This window comes from Zonotrichia leucophrys, chromosome 4, assembly GCF_028769735.1.
Source record: "Zonotrichia leucophrys gambelii isolate GWCS_2022_RI chromosome 4, RI_Zleu_2.0, whole genome shotgun sequence".
Taxonomy (NCBI): Eukaryota; Metazoa; Chordata; class Aves; order Passeriformes; family Passerellidae; genus Zonotrichia; species Zonotrichia leucophrys.
In genome coordinates this window covers 62,947,526-62,973,638 of record NC_088173.1, presented here as the reverse complement: position 1 = coordinate 62,973,638, position 26,113 = coordinate 62,947,526, and the positions used below count along the sequence as shown (strand labels likewise).

Below are 26,113 nucleotides of genomic sequence, written 5' to 3'. Positions count from 1 at the left end.
AAAGGGTGAACAGAAATATTTGCTCTCATTTATTTTTGGATCACGAATACAGAAATAAAGGTGACCATTATATGCTATATCTATGGAATGTTCTTTAAAAATGTCCTTTACAACCATCTCTATGGACCATATAGCATCTGCAAGAAACCTTAGCTATTAGCTAAGAAAGCTGTTGATGACAAAAGACAATTCCAATTACAGCTCTTTTTTAAAAGGCAATTATCTGAGTTGTCCTTTCATAAATGCAAGACTTAAAAACTGAATTTTGCAAATACATTTTCCTCCTCTTTTTTCCTAGTAATCTTCAAAGAAACAAATAACAACTCTAACAACGCAGAAACAGAAAAATATTGACAACACACAGAGGCAGCAAAGGTTACTGTGCTGAATACAATATTAGCTAAATTTAATATAAACTGGCAAACCAATTTTAAACCAGTAAGGAGCAAACTGGTACATTTCATATTGATGATTCCTTCTTTTATTCCATGTTCAGTTATACTTATTTGAAAACTCCCTTTTCATTTGAACACTTTGGATAATGGTCTATTTTTTAATTCCTACCTGATCCTTTTTCCTGGAGTTAACATGAAGCTACTGGTCTTTAGGGTGTGTGGCTCATTGTCAGGCACCCCAGGGAATGTGATTTTTTGTTGATTCTTGTGAAAAAGACAAGGCTTTACAGTGACTTAACAGCACCTGCAGAAGGACTGGAGCACCCAGAGGGACATTCCCATGGAATATTCCTAAACAGATAGCGAGAAGCTTTAGTTAACCTTATTGATGGTAGTAACAATAGTCTCCTACAACACTATTAGAGCACCATGTAGACTGAGAATATTCTTTGCTCTGCAGATGTGGTGTGTTCTCTTTTCCTGTACAATGGTTTTGAATGCAGCACCAGTTACAGTGTAAGGATCCTAAACAATATAAGAATTCTCAGTCCTAGAAGGGGGAAAAGATTGATGAAAAAAAAGATGCCATTTGAAAACGCCCCCTTTTTTTTATTTTAATGTGTGGGGCAGGAAAATGCAGGACAAAAATAAAAATTAAAACCCTAAGACTTAAAAATTACATCTCATACATTTCATTTTGATGAAAAGCATTAACTAGGGACCCTTCTGTGAGCTGATTCTGCTGCTTCAGCACAGCAATGAAGTCTTTAATTGGCAGAAGGAAAGTCTATCAGCATAGTGCTACTTAAAAAGCTAGTCTCAGTAATGAACACAGATCTAGAAAATTCTTCTTTTCTGGTTAAAAAATTTCAATTATTGTGGGTATTAGTTTTTTCAAAAGATAAATATTCAAAATTCTATATTTCACATAGAATTCCAACTCTATTACAAATAGCGTGCAAAGAGCAAAATAGTAAATTATTTGAAAAGTTGCATACAAAATAAAAATATGGATCTTTCAAAATGTTTTCCTTCCCAATCTATCACATTTATTGGTTACAATATCAGGTAAAACTACTATTTTTAGAAAGGTGTTTTCTTGTTTTATAGCTAATGAATTGCAAATTTTCTACTTTACTACAAATTTTCTACTTTACTAACTTTTTGCTGTAACGTATTAGGGTTTTTTTCCCTCAGCAGACTACAATGTCTGTTTCAGAATTGCAAAAATTGCTTTAGTGCTTTTTAGAAGCACTAAAGGGTCAAATCACAGTTTTTGAGACGGAAACTGCTTAAAAGGAAGACTGAGACAATTTTCCTACAGCAACATGTACTTCAGAATCTCTTCCATAGAATGCTACACAGAACGGAATTTTTTTTTTTCTTTTCTCATTGATTGGAATGCCACGTGCAGCATTTCAAATGCAGTGGACCACACTGGTTCAGGAAAACTGAAGCTGGTGTTAAGTGGTTGAATCCAGTTTGACTTTCACTATTGACCTCAGTCACTAGATTATGCAAAACTGAAGTATTTCAGCTGTCCAGTGGGAACAATTGTGAGTGCTTTTCTATCCCAAAGGAACAAATGTGAAATCTAGTTGACTACAAAAGCAAGTTGAAAAATAATTCAGCAAAACTTTTTCGAACATAAGTATGATATACTGTTTAAAGGGTGGCTTTTTTTATTTCCATGAGGTTTAGATTTGTTGCTGGTAGAAGACATAAAAAATTACAGATATTTTTAGGTTAGTCTGCTATTTCTGTAAATAAGCAACTGTAACACAGCACTAGGATGCTTTAAAAACTGAAATGTAGGATAAAATTGAACAATAGTAGGTATTACAGTCTATAAAAAAAACCCCAAAACTTATATATACATTGAAATCTACCAAGCTCTACCAAGAACTATTATTTTTATGTTTTGAATGATTGAAGTGTTTAATGATAAGGTGACACAGTTTTGTCAACACAGCTGTTGCTTTGTTTCTTTCATTTGAATAGCTATTAGGATTGTAAGGAAAAAAAAAGCTAGCATGGAAACAACTAATTGTTTATAACAGAATGCTGCTTGTAAGCATAATTAGTTTCAGTTGACCAGTGTCATGTAATGCTTTCTCATAAAAGTAAGGTGTAAAGTGAAGACAGATGTGCTATGATGGGAAAAGCAAAACAAAACCACCCCAAAAGAAGAACAGAAAACTAAAGGAGAAATATTTGAGCTCTACTCTGAGATGTAAACTGGCACACTGGGACCTGGAACTGCAGATCAGAATCTACTAAAGTCGACCAATGTGTTTATCATATCCACATACTACACTAAAAGGATAATTACCATTATTCAGTGTATTAATAGTCTACAAAAATATAGAACAGCATGACAACTCAAAGTGCTTAATGAATACTGATCACTTTGATGTAGCTTTCATATATCTCAGTACAGGTGACTTGGATGGACCTGCTTATCAGAAGAAATGAGGACACTTTTTTGATGTTTACCTTATTAGCAAAAATGAGGCATTTGACAATATCAACCATTATGAGTACTTCAGAAGATACAGTATCAGTTAATTTAAGGGAACAAAAATAGATTTTAATTTTTTAACTGCCCTAAATGTAACACAGACATAGCAACATTGTTCCAGATTATGTCTTTCAAGGATTTTTTGTATAATTTCTCTTTAATTCCTGCTTCTGTGTTCTCACAACACACAAGGTCTTTTTTCCACTTATTTGTAAGCTGTCTACGATGGCTAAAATTTCTCTTCCAGTGTTTCTCTTTTATTAAAATAAGATATAGTCTACACTTTAATTTTTGTCTTTGTTTTATTTTTGGGGGTTTTTGTAGGGTAAGGAGACTGCAGAAAGATAAATAATCAGATAGGTTTTTCAGTATCTGTAAGGAAGCTCTTTCAGATAGTTTTAATCACTACTCATTTGACTCCTGAATAATAGCTGGCTTCTCTCAATACTTTCTGCAGATTGTCAGATTTATTGACTGTATGGCTGTATATGTGACCCCTTCAAAACAGAAGAAAAATTATTTTCTGACTTTAAGAGCTTTTCACTGCACTCTTGTTTATAACCTGTGTACGTTCTTAGCTGGGGAAAACAAAAACTAAAAATAACTAAGCCGTTAATGAAGTTCATGAAAGCTTATTGTTTTCAAAGAGGTGCATCAGAGTAATTTAAACTGGATTTTAAAACACTATATGTTTAAGCCACTAATTTATGTGATAATGTGGACCCCATATTTCAGTATAGGCTAATTGGTTATAATTCCGAAACAATAAAAAATAAAACCTACTCAAAAGGAAAACTATCTCCCTAGAGACCTGAAGTCAATGAACCAACCTATTTTTAAGCAGCTATAAATAAACATTAGACACTTTCTCCATACAAAAAACAGGGAGAGGAGAAACTGACATAACAGCTTTAGTCCCAAAATCACAGAACGGTTCAGGTTGGAAGAGACATTAGGGATTCTCTTTCTACTGGGAAGTGAGGAATAAATTCCTTCTTCAGTTGGCTTGCACATGTAGTTTTGGGTTGTTTTTTGTGGGGTTTTGTTTGTTTGTTTTTTGGTTTTGTATTGTTTTGTTTTGTTTTTTGTCAATCAATTAACCTTCTTGCTTTTTTTTTTCTAATTTCTCTTCAACTCACAGGAGAAGGTAGTGGGCAAGTCATTCTGTGGGTGCTCAGCTACTGGGTGAGAAAAATCCACCAGAACACCTTAGTTATAAAAATAGAAAATTTTTAAAATATAAGAATATGGGATTTTATTAATTACATATTCTGGTATAGAGAAACCTGAGAAAAGAGGGGTTTTGCATTTATTCATGCAGAAGTCCATTTAAATATTGCTGAACATCAGTCTTTGCAAGCACCTAATGAGCACAATTAACTCCTCTGGGCACTTCTACAGCACTGATGATGCTAAGTCAATCAAACAGAACTCTTGTCTACAGCCCTGATACAGTTCTAGGACAAGGCAGGGTAGGAAGTTACTTCAGGCAAATTTTTAATGAGTCAGATTTTGTAATTTTCTTCTGTTTTCAAGAAAACTGGATGCTTTTTACATTATTTTTTTTTTTTTAAGTTTGATTAGGTTTTCTACTAGAAAATAACATTTAGAGGCACATTGTTTTTTCAGGTGTCTAACAATAGACTGGATAAGAGAGGACTGTACTGTTCTAGTGAAGGACTAATCTTGTAAATAATCTACTCTGACAATCCTGAAAAACTGTGTGACCCATGTTAAAAAAGAAAAATAAAAAAAAGGGGACCTTATCTTCCTGCCCTCAGATTTTAATTTTTTTCATGTATTAATGTAGTTAATCAATGTGTCATTTTGCTACCAGTAATATTACGTGATCTGGTCATGTTTTGGCCTTGTAGTACAAAACTGAAAGAGAAGTTGACATACTTGTCAGAAAACTAGTTTTCTTATTATGTTTTAAAACTCATTAATCCTTCTCATCTGACTGCAGCTGGTTTGGGGGCAGGGACTGAAACCTTTGTTCATATAGTAAAGCAAAATTTTATATGTAAGGAAAAACCTCAAACACTAAAACAAGAGAAACAGAATTTAACTCAACACACCAACATTTGCACAACTGTCAGATATGGTGTTTAGTATTGTTTTCATGTTTTGCACTGGAATTGTAAATATAATAAAGTTTAAAATACTGAAATTATATCTCAGCATACAATGGCTTTAGATTTTGGAGGGGTTTTTTTATGTGAACACATATTACCAGCAATATAACATAAATCTGGGTTTTTTTTCTCTGAAATCAGTGAGAGCAAATTGTAAAGAACTGGAAATCCAAATTCAAAATGCAGATAAAACTTGCAAGAATAAATATCCAGGCATTCTTTTTTTAAATTTATTGCTAAAGGGCATAGAGGAAAACAGCAGTTACTTATAGAAGGCACATTTGTTCTTCTTACCAGCTCAAATAAATGAAAAAATATTAGCAAAGCTTGGACATATAGAATTTTAAAAATCACATATAATAACATTAACTAATTTGATAAATTTTACATGAAGTCTCTGTACTGTAACATAAATTTGTATGAAATTAAGAATTTAAAATTATTTCACAAGATTATTGTTTTAAATTAGTATTTCATATAATTATGAAGTTCCTTTTGAAAATATTTTGAAATTATATAAAATTTCTATTGCTTCCTCACTGCAGTAATGTTCCTTTATGCTCAGGCATTGGCGATCACTTTCCAGAGCAGTGGAATGCTGTTATGCTTGGTCTGTTCAGGATGAAGCTGCCCACAAAATGTCTAATATATGTTAGTTAAAAGATCAAGAAATGAAGGAAATTGTTTATAAGGACAAAGAAGACAAATTGTCTTCATGAGGCGTGTTCACATAAAAAAACAAAATGAAAAATAAATATTCCATGTCCCTCCCAAATAGATAATATTTGAGTTTCTGCTTGAAGAGGAATTTCAAGACACTTGAGAGTGTCCAGTGGAGGACTGCCATGGTGATCCCAGGGATCTTGATTTATTCATTCCAATGAAAAGGGTTGGAGCTCAAGAGCTGCTCTGAAACAGCGGCCACAGTGTATGGGGGAGAAGCATTTATCAGGGCCAAACACAGCAAACAAGTAAAGGAACAAAAAAATGTCAAAGTCACATCTGAATGGTCAGGGGCTTTCAGACCATCACTTAGAACAAGAGACTGAGCCTGCTGGCTGTGCTCAGTCAGGAGGAGATGAGGTTAAGGGGTGCACTGCTTACAGCTATGTAAGATCTCATGTTGACATTAATTCTATTAGAGGCTGGGTGTTGGACCAAACAGCTTCCAGAAATTTCTTCGGAACAATATGCTGTGATTCTGTAAAGGAAATCAAAACTGTCAAAACAAAAAAAAAACGCAGATGGACAACTTAGCTGTAAATGAAAACAGGAAACCTCTCTCATTTTAGTGACCTGACAGCGCAGGTTGTCAGGGTTAATCTCGGCTTGCCTTGGTTTCAGCTGTTTTTATGTTATTTGGATTGGTGGCTAGCGGCCAAGTGGTCAGTGAGGCCTCACCTGCTTCAGCTGAAGTTCTATAAATGCCATTTATCTACATTTATAAATGTTAGATTTTGCAAACCTTTGCCAGTCTGCCTGAGAGATGATGAAAAGTAAGCAGATTTGTGAGGAAACATGAAAAACTCTCAGGTGGAATCCAAGACTAAGGATGAAGAACCTGCTCCATAAATGCCATCATCCTCCTCCAGTGCCAAATGAGGGAGAGATGATGGCAATTTGCTATAATTGGAAGTAAGCAGCAAGGGCTGGCTGCTCTGCATGGGAAGCTGAGGAGTCACAAAAACAGTACAGAAAACTGTCCTTGCTTTCAAAGGATCCAGGATGAGGAGCCAGACAAACAGGATCAGGATCAGGTCTGAGAATAGTACCCACAAATTCCTTATTCTGTGCAAGGACAATTAAGTCTGCCATAATCTGCATTTTCTTATAATTAGGGGGGTGGGAGGGAGAGGGAAGAGGGCTGGTGTGTGTGTGACTGTTTATTTTTAAAAGTATTTTTAATTTAATTTCACTTTAATAATTTATTGTTTAATTACAAATATGTGGTGGGTTGACCCTTGGTGGACATCAGGGGCCCACCAAAGTTGCTCTATCACTGCCCTCCTCAGCTTGGCAGGGGAAAAAGATGCAACAAATGGATTGTTGGTTGACATCCCTGGGCAGGGAGAGATCAATTGTGGTCACAGGCAAAATAGCCTCAGGTTGGGGAAATTAATTTAATTTATTGCAAACAAATCAGGGTAGGTGTCGTGGAAGGGGACCAGGACACCAGCTGGTTTATCACAGGTCCAACAGGTCCCGTTTATTAAAGAAAGCATCAAACACTTATACAGCAAATAATAAGCTTATGAATATTCTGTAAGCCAAGCAATCTATTGGTTAAACTATACCATGAACTCTTCCTCATTCCTTAGGGGTTACATCTCTCTTTTCTCATGTCTCTTTCACTATTTGTCATCCTACTACAGCTAGGCCCAAGGACACACTGTCTTTGCAGGTGCAGGACTTGGAATTAGCCACGGCTTTGTAATTTTCCAGTCTCTAGGAACTAAATTCCCAACAGGGAGGGTAATGAGAAATAAAAAAAAATATATCTTATAACATGTTTTCTCCCATCCACCTCCTTTTCTCCCGACCTGCTCCTTCCCTCCAGGTGGCTCAGAGGGGCGGTGACTGGGGGTGGTGGTCAGTTCATCACACTCTGTCTCTGCTGCTGCTCCCTCCTCGCATTCCTCCCCTGCTCCAGAGTGGGCTTCCTAAGGTTCATCTTAGAGCTGGCAGGAATTGGCTTTGACAGACATGGGGGAAGCTTCTGGCTGCTTCTCACAGAAGCCACCCCTGTAGCCTGCCCTGCTACCAAACCTGTTCACACAGCACAGTATGAAAAGAGAAGGCAGTACTCTAAACACAGAAAGACAAAATCATGACAAAATTATCCATGTACCAGCACTCTAGAAACTGTCTTTACAATCTTCGTTTCATTGATTTTATGGATATTAAGTGTCCACAGAACTACAGTGTGGAAATTACCAACAATGAGTCAACATCCTTTTAGTAAGAGTGACCTGATGAAATATATCTGTATCCTAAAATTCTGTAGTACAGAACCACAACTGTATAAAATTCAGGTTTTCCTTTGTAGATAATTGTATTTAGTTGGTCCTGTGGTTCTCATAATGCCAAAGAATCTGAAATAAAATAAATTCTGAAATGATGGTAACTTGACATTTTATTTGATCTTGCAGAATTACAATTCTTAGCGATAGCTTTCTTATGAAAAGGAGGAAAAAAATTGAAAAAAATCAAATGACAGCATTCCAGAGTTCTGCAATTTCTTTATTTTTCACAGTATCTTAGTATTTAACATTAACATTAGCTGCAAGTAATATTTTCTTTATTTTTAATTTGAAGAATTTATGTTTCATTTGCATATTTATGGAATTCCTAAGACCATTTAAGAATATATGATGTTATTACTTCCAATATGGAAGAGCAGCAATTCATGAGCATGAGAATTCCTTAACCTTCTTTGCAAATATGAAACTACAATAAAATCTAAAATAGAATCTTCCCTGAGTCCATAGGAGTAAGAATTATCCTCACTGCAAATGAGATTCAGAATATCATGCTCCACTCATTGCTGCAGGAAATTTCTACTTTTAGAAATCCCAGACTTTAAGAGAGTAATTTTAGAGAAGTTTTTAAGAAAAAACATATTTCTGCCAAATGAACAAATATTTCCTTCTATCTTTTTACACATGAAACTCTGAATCAACTCATTGCTTTTTCTTTCCTATTCTTTTTACTGCCATTTTCTCCCAACTCTTTTCTACTAATCAATAAATATTTTTAGCAGAATCAACTCTGCAAGGAGTGTAATCAGTCTTGATAACAGCATCATTTACTGTGCCAGTATCTGATAAAAACAAGCAGACCTTGCAGTACTGCTATTCAAAACAATGTCTAAATTATTATGTCCCTTTATTTTTGAGGGTTTTCAGCAAACTTTTAATAAATATTAAGCTATTAGTATGTTGTGTAGCACTTTAAAATGTCATGTTAAACTTTTTTGAACAGATATAGAATAATGTGAAAAATTCTGAAGAGCTAGGTCTACAGCTATCAGATAATCATTTGACATACATATATCATATTTCAATGCAACAACAGAATGAATTAAGTTTGCTGCAGAATGCTAACTCTCATGATCTATTACAAGAACAACAATTGATAACAAATTAGGAAACTGATGACTGGGAATAGCAAAAATCTAGAAAATGAAAACCTTTACAAAATGTAAAATTTTCTCTGAAACAGTGGGACCCTTTTCCATTGTATTCTATCCAGGAGATCCCTACTGATATTTACTGATTGTCTGTGACTTTTAATATAATCCTTACACAATTCAGTATAGTTATTAATTCCTTTAATGTAACTGTCATGATTTTTTCTCAATCTTATATATATATAAAAAATATATAAATAGATATAAATATATAAAAATATATATATGTAAGATCTTAAGAACATGCAGAAGCACACAATTTTTTATGCATATATGTTGAACTGCTTTACCAAAGAAGCAAATATTGCTGAGGTGACAGTTTTGCTTCTTTCCATTCTTAAAGAGGGAGACTTGTCTTAAAACAAAACAAACAAAAAAAAAAATCAAATAAAGGCAGAGGGAGAATATTCCAGACCTGTATTTTTGTGACATGGAGCCTCAATATTGCAACCATTTTGGTGGGTCACTTGAAGCTCACTTACATAGAATGGTTGGGTTGGTCTCACTGTCCCACCATGGGCCAGGATAACACCCAGATTACCAGGTTCCTCAAAGTCCCATCCAATCTGGACTTGAACACTCCCAGGGATAGGGCATCCACAATTTCTCTGGGCAACCTATGCAAGTGCCCCACCTCCCCCACGGCAAAGAATTTCTTCCTTAAGTCCAATCTAAATTTTTCCTCTTACAGTTTAAAACCATATCCTCTTGTCTTATCACTATCTGCCCATGTAAAAAGCGCATCCTTTCTCTTTTTTATAAGCTCCCTTTAAGTACTTAGAAGGCTTTAAGATGTCCCCAGAGCTTTCTCTTCTCTGGGCTGAACAACCACAACTACCTCAGCCTGCCTCCATAGGAGAGGTGCTCCAACCCTCTGATCATCTTTGTTGACCTTCTCTGAACTTTTTCCAACAAGTCCATGTCTTTCTCATGCTGAAGACCCAGATCTGGGTGCAACACTCCAGGTGGGATCTCGCAAGAAGGGGAGAATCACCTTTCTCAACCTGCTGGCCATTCATCTCTTGATGGATTCCAGGATGAAGTTGGCTTTCTGGGGCTGGCATGCTGTCTGGCATTCTGGTGGCTCCTGTTCAGCAATTCATCCATGAGATCCCTTCAATCCTTCTTCACAGAGCTGCTACCAGTGAGTTCTGGGATTGCCCTGAACCAGGTGCAGCACATTGCACTTGGACTTCTTGAACTTCATGAAGTTCCCACAAGCCCACTTCTCAAGTTTGTCCACCTCCCTCTGACTGACATCCTTTCCTTCTACTATGTCAAGTGCACCATCCAGCTTTGGGTCACCTGCAAACCTGAGAATGTGCACTCGATCTCTCTGTCTGTATTTCTGGTAATGATATTAAAGAGCCCCGGCCCAAAGACAGAGCCCAGGGGCACCACCTGTCACCAGCCTGCACCTAGATACAGAGCCATTCATTGCAACTCACTGGCTGTGTCCATCCAGTCAAGTTCTTACCCACCAAATAGTCCACCTTACCAATATATGTCTCTCCAACTTGGAGATAAGAATGTGAAGTGGGACCATGTCGAAGGCCTTACAGAATTTTAGGTTGGTCTTCTCTTGTCAAACATTGCAGTTGCATCATCATGGAAGGCACCCTCCTGGTCAGCACAATTTTTTCTTCATAAAGCCACGCTGGCTGTCTCAGATCACCTCCTTGTCTTGGATGTGCTTTAACACTGTTTCCATGAGGATCTACTTCATGATCTGAACACACACAGAGGTTAGGTTTAGTGATCTGTAGTTCCCCAGATCTTCCTTTCTTCCTTTTTTAAGAATAGGAGCTGTGCTACCATTTTTCCAGTCCTTGGGGGAATTATATTGCCGTGACATTTTAAATATGATGTTTGACAACAGCACCAGCCAGTTCCATCAGAACCCTTGGATACATGCACACCATCAGGCCCCAGAGACTTGTGGTTGTCCAATTTCACTAGTCTCAAACCTGTTCTTCACTTACAGTGCTACATAGCACCAGTATGTGAGGCAAAAGTTTAGCTAAACACCAACATTTTGCACAACTGTCAAATATGGTGTTAGTTTGTAGTGTTTTCATTTAGAATTCTAAATCAGAAGAGAGTAGCTACAGAAAGTCACAGACAATTTCAACAGCATGTATCCAAGCAGCGTAATTGTTCTGGGCTATATCCAAAATTTGCTAGCAAAATAGAGTTTAGATGTTTTGGGGTAATGATATTACAATAAAGATGCAATGTTTTATCTATAAAGGAGATGCTACCTAGTTATTTTTTATTGGATTGTAAAATATGATTGTATTTCCTATCATTGCCTGGAAATATTCCATAAATTTTAAGTTATTTGATACCATGGCTTGATAATTATATCTTGCAAGGGGAAAAAGGTAGATTTATTGTAAACTTTATGAGCTCATATAGGCAGAGAATGACAATTATAAATAAGCTTTCTTGCTACAACTGAAAAACATCTGCTAATTTCTTCAAGGATAAAAGAAACATTCGTGGTTAAAGGTGTTATATATCTGTCTTAGTTAATGAAAAAATAAAAGTTTACACATAGTTTTTCTACTGTGCTGCTATTGTGTAACTCAAATGTACTTGAATTTTAATAGAAACTAAAATTATTTCTTCTTGCTCAAAGCCTTCAGTTCTAGATGAAAGTTTTGCTCTTTGTGCTGATTCCAGTGAAACATTTACATGCCCTCCTAAGTCATTGGAAGAATCTCTTCAGGATCAAAAAGGTTTGAAGTGAGTTTTCTTTTACTGAAACAGAGGTATTCCACGCAGATATGAAGATTTCTGACAACTCTGATGGACACAAAATTTCTCCTAATGAACTTTCTGAAAATAACCTTTGGGAAAGTAGATTTTTTTCTGACGAAGGAACAGAGCAATCCAAAATATTAAACTAAAAAGAAAATTATACATTTAAAAAGCTTCCCCCCTGCCCCTCACAATTTATCTTGTAATATTTAATTATACCTCAACCTATAGCAAGAACAAAACAAAAATTTTGTAATTTTTTGTAACTAATGACACTAATGATTATTATAAATAATAAATAAAGTATATATAATATATATAATATTTTATATATAATATAATATATATATTATATATATTATATATTATATATATAATATACTATATATAATATAGTATATATATTATATATATATATATTTTATATATATATTATATATATATTATAAAAGATATAATATATAAATAAATAAAAAATAAATAATAGACCACCTTTTCCCCAGGTCTGCTCTGTCTGGGTGGGTGATGACCGCCAGTTGAGCTTGTCTCTGGGGCGGGGAGGATGCCAGTCCCCTCCTGTGAGAACAGCCACAGCCCACCTCGGCTGCCCGCCCTGTTCACAGCGCTCCCAGAGCCGCTTAAATCTCATTTAAATCTCTCATTGCCCCCGGCCATGCCCTCACCACATCCGCCTTCCCTGCCAGCACTGCTGGCTCTTGGCGGGTTCTCCACTCAGGTTCCCCAAATTCCAACCCATTCCATCCCGTGCCCAACCCATTGCAATGTTCACTCCCCAGAACTTACTGTAGCTGCTGCTGCTGCTGCTGCTGCTCACCCCACTGACTTTTGATACAGTCCATTCATCACTTAGTATGATACGTTCAAAGGATGCTTATTTTTTCTCGTGATCTAATGATCTTTTCCCATAAGCATATTTTTACGAATGAGTTATCTACAGGAATTTCATTAAAAAATATTATTTACAATTTTTTTGGGTGTTATAAATTCATTTAATGAGCTTCCTTTTCTATGAAACCTGAATTCTGTCTGTGCAAAGCCATTACTGAACCAATTGAAAATGTATTTTACCTAACTTTAAATTTTGAAGTGTGAGCAGCAGGAGAGACAGAGTGATGTCTATTGCCATCCCATATCTGAATATGGGATCTGCAGTCTTTACTCCAAGTAAACCACTTTCATGAATTAAAAAAAAAAAAAAAACAAAAACCATGAAGAAAACAAGCCTTCTTGCTCCTTCTCCCAAGTACTTTGGATTGTTTTCAATAGATAATCAATGCATATGTCAAAGGTAGATAAAAGTTCTTTAATTACTGTGGTCTTCCTCCCTTAAATTGTCAATGATTTCACAATTACTTTGGTTTATTTACACTTTATCACTCTAAGCTGTATCTGGTGAGGCATGAAAACTCCAGGCAACCATTCATTGTCTCGTTTATTCTTCAAATTCAAGATTATTAAATTGACCTTTTGCTTTCATTAAAAATGGACTCTTGAAATAAGTTTAGAATAAAATTCAACCATTAAATTACAGTTATTTCTAGGAAGGACTGAATTTTTTTAAAGCACCACTAAAATCAATCCTGTACATCTGGTCCAAACTAGAAAAATTTCCATGTTTATCTCATTTAAAATAGATAAGGATTTGACTAGACAGGTTGTTTTTCTTACTGTATCTCTAGAATAGCTAATTATGCATTTTATAGTCTGTGTGGTGTTTATTCTAATATATTCTTCATCTTGATTATTCCCTACAGGCACTCAAACAAAGATATCTTCATCACTCTTATTTCTTTCTAACTTTACACAACATATTTAATTAATTTATTTTTAAATTCTGCCACAGTTAAATGATAGGCAATTTCATGAATATCAGTTTCTAGGTAATTTAATGAATATCAGTTTCTAAGGAAAACGACAACACTTTATAAAGTGTTTCTATCATGGGCACACAATTCTAAGACTCCATAAATAATTTGAGCTTTAGTTTGGGTTTTTTGCTACATCAAAATAGCAGATCAATAAGAAATCTGCACCTAAAGAAATTTGAGCAGGCTCAAGGCTATTTTACTTCGAATGAAAGTAAGAGAGCTTTCAATATAGTTCTCTTATTGCAACCTCAAACAAAATGGATAAATCCAGCCTGGAATCAGAGCATATATAGCACCTATAATTCAGATATTGATGAGAGGATGTGGAATCTCCATTTTTGGAGACATTGAAAACCGAACTGAACCTGTTCCTCACCAGCTTGTGCTAGCTGACCATTCTTTGAGCTGGGGCTCTGATCCCATAACATGATCTAACATGATCATAATTAATTTTGATAGGTCAAAGTAATTTTCTTTTAAACTTAATTTGCCAAAAATTATTTTAAAATCTAAATTTATCCTTAAAAGCTGTGATACTCTCTGAAGTGTTAAAAATTTGCATCAATTTTCAAGGATTTAAGGACATTTAATTCATAAATTTAACAGAACTTCTGTTGAACCTTCTTTCTGGGGAAAAACCTCAAAATAAAAAAAAAAAATATAATTCTGTATGGTTTTAAACAATAAAATGTACTGATGCCATGATTTTCAGTACTGAGGTAAATTGAAATTGAGTGATTTAGATCAAGCCTCTAAATATAACTTACTAAATAGGTGTGTCTTATTTTTCTCCCCCATTTTTTCTGCAATCTACTTTGAGCTTAAAGTAGGGCTCATATGTCATCCTGGAGTCCTGAAGAATACCTGAATGGTGCAGTACTAACAGACTCTCTCTACAATTCTAAAATCTTTCTAATTTCATTGTCATGCAAACTTTCCTCTGATACAATTTCACCCATCTAAGTGAATACCAAAGAAAACCATACTTGGATAGATTGGACCCACCTCCATTTAGCACATAAAATGAAAGTTTCTATACAATGTGTACATGTAGCACACTAACCTGATTCTCATGCTATCGCAGCAGCTGATCTGGATGGTTGCTGTACCTGTATAGCACAACACACTCACTTTGTTGTCGGCTGTTTACTAATTGATGTACATCTGAAATTGCAGATGTGACCCCAGAGCTGCATCCAAGTAAGCAAAGGATGCAAAACCCTAGCATTTTCTGCTGCTTTGAAAATCTGCAAACAAATGTCATTAACTATTACCTCCAAATCATGAAAAGAAATTATTCTGCTAGGATAATATTCTTTCATAAAAGTAATTTCCAGTTTTGTAAAATATCCTTAAAAAGCAAACAAATGGGCCTTCAGAAACATACCCACCTAATTCATACCTCTAATTATAGCCAAATTTATTTTGAAAGATCTTTAAAAATTTGTTAAAATTAAGTTGGTTTTGGCTTTGAAGATAGAGTGTTCTCAAAATTTTTACTTATATATTTTGCTCACCAATCTAACATGAACACAAATCTGCTTCTTTTTTGCAATATATTTATATATTCATTTCTCATTCAATTCAGGGTTCCTCACAGTGTTACTAAATATTACTTTATAATTTCCATGTTCACTAACACTGGCAATTGAGCTGTTGAGATGATTTGTGCTTATCCTAGGGAAAAACAAAACAAAACAAACAAAAAAAAAAAAAAAAAAAAAAAAAAAAAAAAAGAAAAGAAAAGGAATCAGTGAGTGCCTTTGACTCTTCTGGTAATGCTGCAGGAATAATTCCAGCCCAGCATTTGCCCTCTTCCTCTTTCTTATCCCCTGTTATTTTGTGTCATAATGCATCATTACAGAGTGATGTTTGCTTCTGTACAAGTCAGCAAAAAAGAAATTGCATATCCCACTTTGGCTTCTTTTCTTTGCATTAACTATGTCAGTTTTGATTTGTTATTTTTCAGAATGTTTCAAGCACTGCCAACTTGAAATATTTTATCCTTATAGAATAAAAGAGTTTTTTTAAGTTGGAAAAGCATATTGAAATTTTTCTATTACTTCTGCACAAGCAAAAAAACCAGACTAATATTGCAATATTTATATTTATTGAGAATGTTTTACACAAAATACTGTGAAAAAATATGTCTTTTCTTTGGGGTTTCTCATAAGCCTATATTTAGCTTTTCTTGTTATTAATAGATCAGTTGAAGACCAGTTTGTTTACAAATAAGCATTGGAATTTAGTGACACGGAATGTTAGTTTAATGACAGAAATGCATATAATAAAAAAAACCCTCTTAAAATGTATTATACAGATATATGACATATTTTATTTCAGTAATGTTAATAAAACTATCTGTGATAAATGCCTTTGTAATAGCTTGTGTAGGTTTTTGGTTTTTTTAAATGATCTGTTCTTCAAATAGTCTTGGTAACGCAATGTTGTATAAAGTTTCTTGTCATAAAGATGTACTACCTGAATGCACCTCAATACACTTTTTCAAGGTTTTATCCTTTCTACGTTGAAAATCATCATTCACAGAAACTTTTCTATGCATTTTGGACCTGCTAAATGGTGTGAAAAATTTTGGTGAGAGAAGCATCTTTCAGCAGCAGATAGAAGTGATTGAAACTCCTGATTATATCTGTAAGTTGATCTAGATGTCTACTTGTTCTTTGATTTTGGGGCACCATAACAGTATTTGAGTAAGTTTTTCAATAAACTTGCTCAGTGAATTTTACTCAGTTTTTCTGACAATCCCGTCTTTTGATATAAATAGGAATGGTCCCTCTATAACTGCGTAGGGCTTTTCAGTCTTGCAATTTGGTGCCTTACATCAAAAGAAATTCAATCACTTTATTATTCATAGCAGAAGTTGAATGGAAAATTTTATTTCTTGATGTCAGTTCACTCATTTCATGCTTGAAGTACTCTATACTTTTATCTTTGAAATGAAGGTGGCAGACTTGGAGGAAACAACACAAGCTGAGTGGTTATAAACTCACTAGTTAAGACTTGTTTATGCATATACTTAAAATTGTTAGTTCTTACCTAATGTGGTACAAGAGAAGTCCATCTGGATGTAAACCAGATATAAGTGTTGTTACAAGGTTTACTTTGTGTTTCCAGACAGATGGACAGGCTTACACAATCACTTTTCACCAACTGCTTCTGATAAGCTCATTTTGAGACTGCCTGTTCATTCAAATGAACAATTTTGTAAGATAATAAGTTTGAACTGAGAGTTAGTGTTTCCTGCATAAAGCCATTGACCCATGGGTGAACAGAGAACAAACAAGCTCCTCTGTGTGTTAGAAAGGGAGCAGCAAGTGTAATTGTAACAATGCTTTTCTTACCTTTGTCATGATTAACCTAGTAAGCAGGAATCACTGCCAAAGGGATACAATGATTTGTGTCAAATTGCCAGGAAAAAGTGAAATTCATTAGAAATAAAAGAAAAATCGGTTGGATCTTACAGAAGTTAATCATTTTAATGATAGTGATACTCCACTGTGCATTCTGTAACTGCCTGTAAAAAAGACAAAGTCTGTCTGAAAATCAATGCCTACCGCTCAGCAGAGATACAGAATAGATACTGCTGTTACTTGCTTTACTCCCTCACCTTCTTGGGATTTGAAAGAAATAGTCAAGGAACCTTAGAGGATTGTAGATAAAATGCTGAAAATGCTGGCCTCACTGATCCCTTGGCCACTAGCCACCAATCCAAATAACATAAAACCAGCTGAAACCAAGGCAAGCCCAGACTTACAGCCTGCACTGTCAGATCACTGAAATGAGAGAGGTCTCCTTTTCACTTACAGCTAAGTTGTCAATCCATGGCTTTTTTTGTTTGTTTTAGTTTTGATTTCCTTTACAGAATCACAGCATATTGTTCAGAAGAAATTTCTGGAAGTTCTTTTATCCAATATCCAGCCTCTAACAGAATTTTTGTCAACATGAGATCTTGTCACTGTGACTTTGGCTAGCTGGGTCTTAAAAACCTCAAAGAATGCAGATTCTACACTCCCCTGTGTCATGTGCTGTGCTACCACCCCAGTAGAAATGCATCTTTTCCTTAGAGTTAACTGAGCTCCCAAACTGTAACCTGTGGCTATTTCCTCTGGCTTAAAACCATGTGGTGCTTGTAATTTCTCCTCACATATCTGTAGCCTTTAACCTCACCTCCTTCTGGTTGATCCAGGCTCACAGGCTCAGTCTCTAGTTCTAAGTGATGGCCTGAAAGCCCCATATATGACCAGATATGCCCTTTATATTTATTTCTTCCCTTTTTTTTGGCTCCTTTTGTGGCCCTGGCAAATGTTTTTCTCACTTATATTGTGGTCACTGTTTCAAGCAGCTCCAGAACTCAACTGGACTCAACTCTGAATGAGACCCAAGTGTCAGCGAGGAGTTTCTTCCCTCAGAGGCTCTCTAGCATAACGTGAAGCTATGACACCCAGAACTGTAGTCTTGGTATTTTTCTCCAGGACATCTGCCCAGTCTGTCATGTTGCCTATCAGTTTAGAGATTTTAGGCAAAGTAAATAAACAAAATATTATTTTTTAAGTGCCTTAATAATTATAAATACTCAAAATAGATCTTAGATTATACTTATTCCTATTCCTGATTTTCCAAATGGAATTTTACACTGAGACTTTGAATATTTGTACTTAATTCGCCATTTCACTGTGGTGAATGGAGCATAAACTCACAATGGTTGTTCAGATCATTAAAAATCAAATTATACAAACTGTAGGAGAGTACGTTTTAAAAATAAAAGCCAGTTTGCTTCACAAATATCAATATTCTGCCTTTCAGAACCACTTCAAATTTTTTCCTTTGAATAGGCTACTTAAACGGCATACTATTTCTGACCAGATTTAAGAAATTTTGCAATCTGAAAAATATGTAATTAACTGTAACCCTCCAAATCTTTTCAGACTGAAAAAATTTAACTGGCTTTATAAAAATAATGCATATTGAAAAATGATGAAGTAAAATTCAAATTCTTTTTCAAATATATGCCCAAATGTTATAATAATTTTGCTATATGATAAACAAAATATTTTCAGATATATGATCTTTGTTGTAATGCAAATAGAAAAAATTGATTTTGTGTAACCCCTGTTAAAATAGCTTTTCTTACCTTGCTGCTATAACAGTATAGTTGTCAAAATAAATTACGTATCAAAGCCTTTCACTTCTGAGCATAGCTTTTTTTGTTTTTTTTTTTGCAGTCTACACAAAAGACAAAATGGAATAACATACTTTAATGAACTCTATCTTAAGTGAATGCCCTAGGCAAAATGCAATTTAAGTACAAAGAATAAAATGAAACTCTAATATGTGTCACTAATCAAAAATGTACAAATGAATTCTGATTTCTGACAAGAGTTGTTACAAACAGCCTGTTGCCTCAGGAAGATAGCACTCCAACCAAAATTATTACAGATAATTTTAGTATCAGCAGCATGTGTATTTTATTTAGTATGTGTTTTCATTCTGAACTCTAGAGGCTCAGTTCAATAGTTGTGCTCTTGTACTTTCTGTTTCCCCCTCTAGATTATGAGAGCAAAAAAAGGAAACCTTATTCTCAAGTAGACTTGCATGTGTTTATTACTTAAATTCAGCTACCCATTTGAAAATAATCTTGGAATTACTCTCCATGTAAATACCATGACCTCCGAAAATAGTCATGGATACAGCTATGTATTCATTCATTGCCTTCCCATTAGAATAGAGGTCTATTTTCAAGTGAGGTAATGGCCTCATGCTTTAATTCCTTTTCTTTCTCAATGAGCTCTTATAGAATCACAGAATGTTTCCAGTCATAAGGGATGTCTGGAGAGGTCCAATCAAGTTCAAACCTGCCACTCAAAGGAAGATCAGCTAAACCAGACTGATAAAGGCCAAGTTCAATTGAATTTTGAAAATCAGCACAGACGGAGATCCCATATCTGCTCTGGGATGCCAGTTCTAGTGTTCGACCATTCCTAGAGTGAAAAAGTTGTTCTCCATTTAAGCATGTTTCAATTCATATCCATTGTCTCTTGCCCTGGCACTGAAATAGTCTGGCTCTATATTTTTGTCATGGTTTGGGCGGTCAAACCACCACAATATTTTACTCCCGGCCATCAGAGAGTTGATAGTCTGAAATACTCTCATGTTGCTTACCAGTGTAACACAAATGCTATAAAATATAAGAAGCAAAATATAGACTTGAGAAAGCTATATACTTATTATTTGATTGTATTATTAATTTTTTTGTTCCTGCAGATGTATTATGCCTCCTTTTAAAGAACATTAGAACATATTTTATGTATTTTTCTTCATCACTTCATTTTTTATATGTGAAAGAGCTCTTGTAATTTCTTATTGTTGTAGTGGACTGCTGTACATTACTGGAGAGCATTAAAAATGTAAATAACTAAAGCATGTTCAGTCATGAACAGGCAATAGATTAATTGCTATTTTAGATTATGTGGAGCTGTGTTTGGATTTCAGTTACTAACTTTTACTTATTTTATATATATTCTAGACCTAAAAGATTTTTAAGGCATTTTTTTACTCATAATTCAGTAACTTAATAATAATTCTGTAAAAGTACTTACATAGCTCAGCTGTGGGTAAGACAAGAGATGCACTTATCTGACCTAAATGAACAGGCCTAAATGTCATAGACAGGTTGAAGGATTATAAAAGGAAGGTCTTATGAAATGTGCTTCACACATTTTCTGCTCCAGCTGATACAATGTGTAGTAACTGTATCTACTTACAAAATACTGAAAATTAAACCCATGGTTAACCAATGGTTAAACAGCATGGTTTTAAGACGCACAAAGTAGCTTGAAGTTGACTGACCATTCAAGTTGTCAATCCATTCTAAATATCTTTGTTAAACTTTCCAGATCTTCATTTTTGAAAAGCAGTTCTTCCAGTAATCTGGTCAGGAACTGTGTGTACATTGGGTTTGTCTGAGTATTCTTGAAAAGTGGAGTTGTTTGTGACAATACAGATAACAAAACAATAGCAATGAGAGTCCATTCAGGCATTTTGTGAATAGTATTTCTGTTTGTTAACTGCAAAGTTTGGACAAGATTTTTTTGCTTTGTGTAAACATCACCTGAAGCAAACTGAAGAAGGCCCAAAACTGCAGATAATGCATTACTTAAGTTTTTCAAGGACGAATGGGTTTCCAATCTGCATTTGTGCATTTGAATCCACAAGTGGGAAGGTGAGATCTTCCTGTTGATCATCTTTGTCTTTGCTTGGATATTCCCCTGCTTGTGCTTGTGTTGCTGCCTCTTCAGCCAAGATGCATCTTCCTCTATAGAACTCTTTTACTCTGAGTTTTAGGAACTCTGTTTCTTCTTTTAATTTTTCATAACTAGGCACAGGCTTAACTATTCCACCTGAGGCTATGAAAGGTAAAGTGTAGTTCAAACTGTTTTCAGACTCCCCTACAACAGCAGTGTTGAGATGATCAGCTGTATCTAAGTCATCCTCATCAAGTTCTTCAGTCTCCTGGTTGACAGATGCTATACACTCTGATGATCACAAAGAAGTATAGTTTGGGCCATGGAGAAATTTTAGTTTCCTCAGTTCTCCATTCCATAAGTGTTTGCTTAAGCACTTCTAGTAAACTACCTTTGGAATTAACTGGATGCCTCAGTTCGGGGTTTTTATGTTCTGTTGAGTTAGCTAGTGTTCTTTTAAGATGTTCTGCTTCTCTTTTGCTCATACCTAGAAAAACTCTCTGTGATCCACGAGTATTTTCGAAGATTTCTGAAGCGTTTGATTTTCCAGGAGCAGTATTGTCTGAAGGTGCTGCAGTTACTTCACTATGAACAGAACAAGTATGACTTTCTTCCTGAGTGTCTAATTTACAATGAGAGTTCTCCAGTGGCTTCTACCACATCTGCATCTTCAGTTTTAGGGCTAGCATGGACTTTCTGAGCATGGTTCTTTTTGAGGATGCAATTTTCTTTGCAATTGCTGTGCAAAATTGGCTAAACTTGACTGACTTCCTAGTAGGACAGAAGAAATAAATCTTTGTTCGCACTGCTGTCATTGGCTGTGTGATGAGCATGGATCTGAAGATATCCTAGGATTTTCAATGTCAAATGCTTTAATTACTTCATCACACAGTTTCACCTCTTCTGCAGACTGTCCACTCCACCCCTCCAGCAGCTCTATGTCTTGTGGTTTTTCTTCTTCTCTCTTCCACACTGGACTTTTGGAAATTTGAGCTTCAAAATATTTAGATGCTCTAAAAAGTTGCTGCAAAAGCACTTTCTTTCAGTGACATAATAAATTCTGTTCATTTTTATTGAAATTCTGTACTTCTACTTTGGCATATTTTCCAATTTATTGTGACATAGAGGATAACCACAGAGTTTGATGATAGACCTCTCATCAACAACGTTTTTATAGTGGAGTAATACATTTTCCACAATTTAGAAGGAACTCTTCAGCAATGTCCTCTTCCAGGAGCTGCTCAACCACAGACAATGCTTTTTTCTCACATTCAAACTAGTTTCTCCGTGCAGCCTCCAGAACTGCTTTCCTTTGAGCAGTAACTTCATTTTTCTGAGCAGCTCAAGGCTTATTTCCTGTGTGCTGCCAATGGGGCTTGCCCATCTCAGCCACCATCATCACCATCACCACTGCTCTGCCCACCCCTGCTCCAGCCCGTGGCTCTCCTCTTCTCCCAAGATTATTTGCAGCAATTCATTTTATGTTCTTAACTAAGTCCTATAACCTTCAATTTTATCTGCAGCAGTTCTTTCAAGTTTAGAAATAATTAGCTCATGAAAAAAAATTTTACTTTTCAAGCAGACAAAGTTAAAATACAACCTGACACACCTGTTGGTCAGGGAGTTGGTAGCAGTCCAATTAAATGGTGGCTGCAGTTCTCCTGCAGTGCCAGGTGTGGTTCTGTTGGAGCAGTGATCCTGTAGAAAGGTGTAGTTTTCCTCTGAAGGTCCAATGGTGGCGTAGAAATGTCTGGTCTTCCTCTGGGAATCCAGTGGAAAAAGGCTGCTGTGGTGTTCCAAATCTCTGATTATATCCAGGTAGGAATGCTTGGCTCCTCCCCCAGGGTAGAGCACCTCCCAATGGGATGATGTAATTTTATCAGTCATGCATGAGACTCAATAACAGAAGATATCTCCTGGATGGAATATGGGTCATAGAAGAGATAAAGAAAATTGTCCCACCTAGTTTTAACAGATGTTGATGGACTATATCTGGTTACATCTTGCATTGCAATCTAAAACAGTTAAATATTACTTTTCTACGTTGTAAGATATATAGGTCTTTTCTTTTAAGAGATAAGACAACTCAGGCTAAAACAGCTGTGGTGAAACACTGACAAACACCTCTTTGTGGATAAAAAAGATACAGTGTGTTCACCCTTGATTTTGTTGAAGCTTCTATTGCTTGTTACAATCTCTGCCATTTTATCTTCCATAGATAGCACAGAAGAGTCAGTGATGATTCTGCATTATTACTGTCATTGACTGCAAGCTGTTTTAGTGTTTTCCTCTGTTTCATTTTACTGTCATAGGCACATGACTGTTTAGAAAGGTGTTATCTCAACTTCCTAAGACAGTTACCACTGATATATTGATTACATGATGTGAATTTAATGATTTTATAATGAGCATTATTCATAAGATGTTATTACTGTATTTATAGCTGGCTTCTTATATGCTTTAACATCTCTTTGTGTAATTGTCTAAAAGACATGTGTCGTTTCAGGATCCTTTTTTGTTCTCCAGCTGCTTTTGCATCTCTTAGGCCAGGTTGGCTCTCTGGCTAGTCCCTGCACTGGTTCTATGGCTTGACCCAATGCTGTCTCATAATTTTAAGTATTTTTCAGAGTACCAAGAAAGATATATGAGCTTCACTGAAATCCTTCTCCTAACTGCTAGTCTAGTGGTTTTTCTGAGTTATTATTACAGAAGCACTCCAGCAGTTTCCTGGGTTTGAAGCACCTCTGTCCTGAAGGAAACTTTGGAGTGATCCAACCACTAGATGGTTTGATTAGTCTTTAACCCCAAGGCCTTTATTCATAACTGCTATTCTTAAGAGCCTTGTTTTAAAATGTGTTTAAGGAATTCCCTCCCAGTTGGAGCTGGGGCAGTGGCCAGGCCTTGGCTCTACCTGAATGGAGAATTTGCCAATAAACCCAGATGTTTTCTGCATCAAAACTGGATTCAAGTCACTTTGATTTTGACCCTTTTTATATGACTGCTGAACCTATTTTTAGAGTGAGCTTGGGAATTATACAGAAATAATTATCCAAGCCCTCATTAAACTGAGGTTTGTCAGCTGCTTGCAGACTCTGGGATGATAGCACAGTATTTCAGAGATTCCTAATTACCTAATTTCACAGGTATTATTAATTATGTGTATTATCTGAGATATTCTTAATTGTTGTACCTGACTTATTCTTGATTGCTGTCAGTTTCTTGTATGCTACATGAATTGTTTTGCCTTGATGTTTCTTCATGCTCAGAACCAAAGACATGCATCCCATTTTTAAAAAAATGAAAAGAAGGGGAATTAAGTGCCTTAAGAACATCCAAATAATGTAATATGTACATTAGAAATTTAGACAAAAAATTTTGAATAATGCAATGTTTACATTAGAAACTTTAAAAAAAGATCATCAAATCTAAATCCCATTTGAGTGTGCAACAGCAAAGCCTAATTGATTCATTGACTTGAAGAGAGGGTGTGCTTGCGGATTATCATCAGCATGTTCGAAGTGGTCACCTGTTCATTCAGTCGGACACCGATCACCTCTGAGAAAATGGGGCTCAGTGGAAAGAGAAAAACCCTAATCAGCATGCAGCCTTCGTGGCCAGAACAGGAACAGAAGTAGGACTGCCAAGACATGGCTATGTCTGCAAACTACAGAGGCAATTTGCTGACAAAAGCCTTATCTCATCATCGTGGTATAGTGTTCCTACTAACCTTCTTCAGTTATTTGCTGTTCCAGGATCAAGGAGGGCATTCAGTGATGTCAAACATCAACATTTCTAGCTAATGAACTTTCTCCTGAGTCTCAACTATTTGGGCCTCAAAAGAGTATTCATTTATTTCCATTTCCCTAAGAGATATTAGACATTATTCTTTTGTTTTCCTATGCTGCGAAACCCTGTGTCAATGACATGATGGAAGTTGATAAGTTTTATTGATTGCAATTGGTCTTTTATGTATCTTATCCCAAATCTAACAGATAACCAGTAATAACCTTAATGAGATAATACCCTCATAGGAGAAAGCTGCTTTAGCATCAGAACCCTTTTAAATTAATGCAAAGGGTGAGATGTCATAGACATGTAGAAGAGTTATAAAAGAAAGGCCTTATGATATCTGGGCTTGCTCTGCTAAAATTGCCAAAGCTGGCCTATCATTTATTCTAAGTGCAGCTAGCAAGCAATTTGCAAGTTCCCATGTGAAGCTATTTTGAGAATGAGAAGTTCGTTTAACACAACAATCTATTCTGAAGGTGAAAAACAAATGCACCTGTGTAAACAATAGGATTTGTCCCATGAGAACCCACAAAGGAAAAATGTAAATATATTTAGAGAGAGAACATTTGATAGACATATACAATAGCCCTTACTGTCCAATGAACTGAGTTTCACTGTATTGCTGACCAATTGAGTTTAACACAGTGCCTTCTGACACTTCCTATAAATATGAGCGTTGTGAATAAAGAATTGGCTTTCTGCATGAAGAAAATGGAGTCTCAGCTGATTCATTCCACCACCTAAATATCATAATTTCTTGCAAAATTTGAACAGAATTTTGTAAATTAACTATAGCTTGTATTGAAAGAGGGACAAACTCTACCTTAGAGTTCAGATTGATATAGATTGATATTTAATCCTGAAAAAGGCTGCTATCTGCTTTCAGTCTATACATACATCTGTTCAATGTCAATGAGAGTTCTGCTGCAGTCTGGAGTCAGGTAAAAGTCAAAAGTCTGGAGTCAAAAGTATTTGGAATGATAACTCCAACATATATTAAATGAGCTGTCATTTTTCTTTAACAGGATAATAGAGTTAAAACAAAGATATCTAAAAGCCTGTGTCCCTGGTAGAGAGTTTTGCCCAAGATTTATCCAGACATATAAGCATTAGTTTTTCAATAGACTAGTTTAAATACAGTTGAAGACTAAAGGGAAATACCACAGGGAA

General features: G+C 35.5%; 1 pseudogene; it reads right to left on the bottom strand.

The window, feature by feature from the left end:
• Positions 1–20,770: 20,770 nt before the first annotated feature.
• On the bottom strand, positions 20,771–22,559 carry LOC135447493 (putative RNA polymerase II subunit B1 CTD phosphatase RPAP2; annotated as a pseudogene).
• Between the last annotated feature and the right edge of the window lie 3,554 nt (positions 22,560–26,113).